This window comes from Mauremys reevesii, linkage group 2, assembly GCF_016161935.1.
Source record: "Mauremys reevesii isolate NIE-2019 linkage group 2, ASM1616193v1, whole genome shotgun sequence".
In the NCBI taxonomy this organism is placed as follows: domain Eukaryota; kingdom Metazoa; phylum Chordata; order Testudines; family Geoemydidae; genus Mauremys; species Mauremys reevesii.
This window is the reverse complement of record NC_052624.1, coordinates 95,348,642-95,355,545: the sequence shown is the minus strand read 5'-3', so window position 1 is coordinate 95,355,545 and position 6,904 is coordinate 95,348,642.

The following is a 6,904-nucleotide window of genomic DNA, read 5'->3' as shown; positions in this document are numbered from 1 at the left end:
GATCTCTATTGTGGCAGTATCTCACAAGGAGAGAGGCAGTGATTGTGATTGTGAGGCTTGATGACAGGGAGGCTAATATAACTAAACCCTGGACCTGCTTCCAGCAATTGTTGATAACTCTGACAATTATGTTCTCACCACAGGGTTTTGTACTTTATCTATTGAAATTGGCTAGTCTATTTCCTTAATGAGGCAGTCTGCAGCCTGAAGGCTGTGATTTATTCTACTTCCCAAATAGTTTAATTCTGCACTGGTTACTGTTGTCTGAAATATCGATCTCTCGACGAGTAATACTAATTAGAGCAAGAGCCACAGTGACTGTTATAGTTAAGGTTACGTGACAATTACCTTCTGTGTCTCATTGTTGTTCATATATTTCTGAACTGTCCTCTTTCTGGATTAAATTTTCCATTCTTGGTCTCTGCCAAAAATGCATTATGTTGGGAAGTCTGAGCCAAAATGGTTCATCTGTTTGGAGCACAAAGATTTCCTGGTGAGAAATGGGGCTATAAAGTGTGGGATGCGCTCTTCCGGTTATAAAAAAACTCATCCCTTTTTGTGAACAGCCCTGAAACTAAAGTTGATAATTCAGCATGGAAACAGGCCTCTCTGAGGAGCAGTGTCTTCCTTTGTTCCAAAGGAAATTGGTTTTGAGTCTAATTTTAAGCCTTTGAAAATCATATATTGGGCAATTATGGTAGGTACTTTTATTAAGCTAATAAATTGTTCACCTAAGGAAGAATCCATTGTACCAGTACAGGACACAAAGTTAGCTGGGTAGGAAAAGTCTAGTTTAATACTTTACAGTAGGGATACTCAGTCTGGGGAAAGGACTCCACGCCTTAAAAGCTGAGGAAGGGCTCCTGGTGTTTCATAAGGTGTGCAGGGGTTTAGGGAAGGCCCAGTGTACATTGCAAATGCAAAGCCCAAAATAAGGCTTTCAGTGATGCTGTAGGTGGGTTCTCTGCACAGGGATGAATTTCTCCCTCAGAACAAATGACTTGTTTGTTGGAGTCTAGAGGCATTGAGTGAATTTCGAGTGGGGTGGCACTGGTGTAACTAAGAGCAGAAATAGGAATAGCAGGCCCCAATTCAGCTAAGCACTTAACCACATGCTTAAGTGCTTTGCAGTGTGGGTTCCCTAACCCTAATGAGTTACATACTCACAAAGTGGTAGAGGTCTGAGGAGATGCAAGGACAGATGGCAGCTTTCAGAATTGCCTGAAATACAAAGTGACAGTGTGAGTCAGCATGTTTCTGGTACAGTAGTATTAGAAGCTACTGAACATTTTAAATTGGGAAAGCTTCCTAAGATAGATGCAGGATAGTCTTCTGGGAGAATGTAAGTGTCCTTATTTAGTAGATTTCTATAGGCTAGATTGTACCACCTTTGCATGAGTGCCCCAAGGAGGGGAGGAAGAGTGACAGGAGCATTTCATCTCCCCAGACCCTGTGCCCCCCTTTGAAGGACCAGGCACCTGGGGAGCAGCCATGGTGGGTTGCCATGGTATAAAGGTTTTATTGGCCTGTCAGTGCATTATCGGGTTATCCCAAATGTTTTGTGCAGGTCCCCCCAAAACTATTTCCTCATGCTCTGACAGGCCCCAGCTCCCCAAACCACCCACCTGTGGCTCTGACTCTGTAAATGTTCCTACCATTTGCCTTAACATCCTTAACCCCTGCTCTCCCAACGCTTCAGTCCTGACATCCCCAGGGGATGTTTCACCCATACCCCAAACCATTGAGGCCTCAGCTCTCTGAGTTGCCTCAGGCACCAGCTCTCACTAACAATTGCCTCAAGGTTCCAATTCCTTGGTTCCTCCTACACTCCACCCCTCTCAATGTCCCCCCCCCCCCCGGCCGCAGTTTACCTTTTTAAGTTGTGCAAGGGGTGGTGATGTAGTGGCATTTATGATAAGACAATCAGGTATTCTGGTACTATGGCTAGAGAGCTCCAATACCACAATGACGGGTGAGATAGACAGGCGGGCGTCGAGCATGTGAAAATGGGCTTAGAAGGGAGTTAAGGAAACCTGGACAGCTTCACCTCACAAAAGGCCAAGGTAGCAGGTGTGCATCGTCTGCATGCCCATTAACTACAGAAGGCTGAATGCCTTCACAGTGCTCCCTGGGAGTAGGGTGGCTCCTTGCCTCCATTACTATGGGCTGTGCCCGAATGACACAATTGAGCCCTGCATGAATAGGGACTTGATCTAAAATATGATCATCTCTCTGTGAAGAAATGATCAGTGTGTATCTGACACACTGCTAAGCTAAAAGCTAGTTTTTCTGATCAGGTACCTGCTATTAGCTTGACTAACTTATACTGGCATTCATTTGCTGACATTAGAAAACATTAGGCAGAATCCACACAAATTCTGTATATATAAAACTGCAAACAGCATATATCTAGTAATTCTGTTAAGTGTAAGCTGTCAGGGTTGCTCCTATAATGATGTCAACTCCTGACTTGAAGTGAAATGTAATTATTTGTGTAACTCCCTTGTACCTACATAATCAGTTCAGTCTGGTTTTGAACTTAAAGTCTATTCCCAGCTGACGTGCTTGTGATCCTTTTGCACCCTTCGGCTCTTGGCAAAAATCCTGACAATCAAGGTTAAATTAAAAAAAAAGATTCAAAATACCCGAGGCAACGGATTTCCAAGACTTGATCTGCCAGAAAAGAAAGAAATGTTTCTTTTTCAACTAGAACAAAGGACAAAGTGAAGTCACTTTAGCAATGCTAACTTAATGCTCTCTAGAGTAAAAACCAACATTGACAAACTGGGAGATCACATGCAGAAATTTTGAGTCTTTGACAGGCTCCTTTTTGCTAGTAAAATCAGAATAGGATGAAGAGGACTCTGAGCTTGAAGGAAAGAGAGGTATGTGCCATTTACCGTAACTACCTGCAGCAATTAGCCACCTCTGATTAGTTGGTATGGGTATATCTAGGATATTGTTGAGAAATAATAATCCCTCTAAGCTTAATGCAATGTATTTGATCAGAAACTCCTACAATTTATTTCAAACTTTACTGATATCACTAAAAAGATGGCTCATTGGGAGATCAAATATCAACATTCATATGTCAAAGCTAATTTTGTGCTGTGATAGGCATAGAATTCACAGCACTTGAAAATGAAGTTTTCTGTCTGCAGAGCAAATGATAACCTCAGCAGGGGCAAAACAAGCCAAGAGTATCATTTCCTATGGGGCAAGGGGTGCAGTTGCTCCTCCTTGACTTTTTCATAGATCTTTATGATCCACTTTCTGCTCCCCTCACTGGCTTTATAGGATATAATATAATCACATATGATATACTATATAGGCTGATACAACTTTGCCTAGCCAATGTGCCTCAGCTCTGATCTAGGATGAGAGGGTAGGTCATGCCTTTATGCCCATTCGGTCTCTTTGCTGAGACTGCTGTCACATGACAGTATGGAGTTAGTCTAGTGCCATTGAGACACCATATGCAAACTACAAGGATGACCCACCATAAGCAAGCAGATCCTTTGATCTTGCAGGGGAATAGTAACTATATTGTAGCATATAATTTACACAAGAAAACCTTTACACAATTCTTAAAATCACACAAACTAACATATAACTGAATTGACACAATATTAACTAACACAGTTTTCTCCCCTCTCCTCCCCACTCTAACAATGCAAAGGACATTAGCATGAACCATCATGTAAAACGGTTCCACTAAAATAGGTGACTGGGGCATAGGCTGGCCATCTTTGCATTTACTAAATATCTGCTTGATTTTGTTATACCTCCATTCAGATCTTGCTGGTGAGCATTTGAGTCCTTGTCCCATCACTCTTGCAAACAGAAACTTTAAGAACAAACAACTAAGCATATTGACCAAACTAGCAAACTGTCATGTGCCTCTAGACTTGTCAAAATATTCCTGCAGCCTCAATGAAACTATCATTTAAAACAAGTTTGGTAATTAGAGACCCACCTTGCACGTCAGATAATGTTTTCCCATCCATTTCCAAAAGGAATCTCAACTAAAAATATATTCCATGGTCCCAGTTCTGCAATTGGGTCTGCACATAGAAACCTTTGCATCTGTCACAGAGTTCCATAAAGGTGGAAGGGTCTGCCTCTTTGGATCTGATTGTAGGACTGGGGCCTATATTTGTGAGCATGTTTGGGCATTATGAAGAATTGCTGTAGGCCCTGATTCGGCTGTTCATCCTTATTCAACAAAGCAGTTAAGCACATACTTAATTTCATGACTAACTTCATATACTTAAGCGCTTCTTTGAATAAGGATAGCTTTAAGCATTTGCCTAAATATTTTCCTGAACTGGGACCATAATGAAGATGATGAAGTTTTAAAACAATTTGAAATTGTATCGCTAAATTCCCACTCATCACTTAGAAAATCTAGGATTGAAATCTGTAGCACCTGCTTTTAATATCCTAGGACATTTCATTCATTGGAAACACAGTGGTAGTACTGTGTGTTGCAGAATACAACATTTTTGTCATTCATTTTTTTCCCTCTATTGAAATGATCAAAGTTATAGATCGTAAAGCAGAAGAGATCCTTATAAAATTTTGTTCTCGTTAAATATTTATTGATGGTTAAAGGCCTGTGTAGGAACTCTGAATTTGTTAATCATACATTATGAAAGTACTCCAAACATTTAGGCAAAGGCAGTGCACGTTTTTACAATGAAGAAGGGTACAATGTATTGTAAACTCTGTGTACCATCTCTTTGATTGTAGAGGGTAAATCAGATCATCTGATATAGTCAATGCAAAACTGAACAACAAAAACAAACAAAAATCTTGGTTTATACCTCAATTTTCTGTCCCTTTACAGATGCCAAGTTTTGCTGTTATTTTTTCTAAGCAAAATAGCATACTATTAAATCACTAATGTATGTAAAAGGTAAACCATTGTCTTAGAAAACACTGCAAAGCCCAAGGCATCAGAAGGTAAAGATGATGATTCTAAGGCTGTTTCTATCTCTCTACATAACTCAAGTGGAGACATTTAGGACTTAAAGGTCACTGTTACTGAGGGTCTGGCTTTACTTCATTCAGCACCAGACAGCATATGGGATTCTTGGATGATTGTAAACTAGACAATGAAGATATTACAAATCAAATACAAAGAGGATGGAATTCTGCTGTGTTGATCTAGAAGAGAGTAAAGGAGGTCATGACATTTTTGCATCAGTATCATTAATAGGATTTGTTATAGAACAAAGCTAGTATTAAAAGCTTCCATCTGGTGAGGCTTAAAAAAACCCCACAACAGCCTGCAATCTTGTGACTCTGAGTGTGTGTGTGTGTGTGTGTGTGTGTGTGTGTGTGTGCATGCGCACACATGTGCATTCACTGTGGCTAGAATGATGTTTATAATCTTTGGTGCCCCAGGACAGTGTCTCCAGGAGATTAACTTGGAAGAAAATCAGAATAATTCAAAGATCACTTTCATTACTTCAGAAGTTATCCAAGAGGAAATACAGTCTTTAAAACAACTGTGTCTGTATGGAAAACATAATTTCAAGATGTTTGAGTAGATTCCCCCTGTCAAGTGTTAAACCCCAGCTTTATTCAGTAATGGAAGGAGTTTCACTGACGCCAAGAGACCTTATCATTATATGGCTTTGCCATCAGCCATCAAGATTCTGCATGGAACTAATATCAGGTCCCTACAGGAAGCTGAAAGTTTTAGTGTTACTCAGAAAAATGAGAGTGCTGAGTCATATTCATCCAACAAATCCAATGAAGTTATAACTATATCCTGTTCTGAATAAACACTGAAGTAAAAGGCCAAGGTATTTATAGCAAGTAAACTCTGAGCCTGAAGATTAGGAAGTTTATTAGCCCAGGAAATGGCTATTACTGAATTAACAGGAAACAAGTTGCAGCTGTTGTTTTTATACTCAGATGTGTTTGTTTTCCCAGCCCTCTCACCCAGGATCCAGTTCTGCACTGAGGGCCCAATTCATGGTTCCGGCTGAGCTGTACTCAGCAATTAGGGTTGCCAGACATCCGGTTTTCGACTGGAATGGCTGATCGAAAAGGGACCCTGGCAGCTCTGGTCAGCACCGGGCTGTTAAAGGTCTGGTTGGTGGTGCTGCGGGTCGAAGGCAGACTGGGATATACCTATCTTGGCATCAGGCTGTGCCCCAGAAGTGGCCAGCAGGTCCGGCTCCTAAGTGAGGGGGCCACGGGGCTCCACGTGCTGCCCCTGCCCCAAGCACCAGCTCTGCACTCACCTTGGCTGGAAACCATGACCAGCGGGAGCTGGGGCGTGGTGCCTGCAGGCAAGAGCAGTGCATGCAGGGCCAGCTCCAGGCGCCAGCTCAGCAAGCAGGTGCTTGGGATGGCCAAGGGGAAGGGGCGGCACGTCAGGCTCTTTGGCGGCAATTCGGAGGGAAGGACCTGCCGCCGAACTGCTGCCGAAGAAGAAAGCGGCGCGGTGGAGCTGCCGCAGATCACAATCACAGCTTTTTTTTTTTTCTGCTGCTTGGGGCGGCAAAAACCCTGGAGCCGGCCCTGAGTGCATGGAGCCTTCTGGCCCCCACGGCTTGGAGCCACACCTGCTGGCCGCTTCCAGGGTGCAGCTTGGTGCCAGGACAGGCAGGGCGCCTGCCTTAGCCCCGCTGCGCCACTGCCTGGGAGCTGCCAGAGGTAAGCCCACACCCCAACCTTGAGCCCCAGCCCCCTGTCCCAGCCCTGAGTCCCCCCAAAACCCAGAGCCCCCTCCTACACCCAACCCCCCTGCCTCCACCTGCAGCCCCCTCCTGCACTCCAAATCCTTTAGCCCCACCCCCCCAGCCTAGAGCCCCCTCCTTCACCCCAAACCCCTCATCTCTGACCCCACACCAGAGTCCTCACCCCCTCCCGCACCCCAACTCTCTGC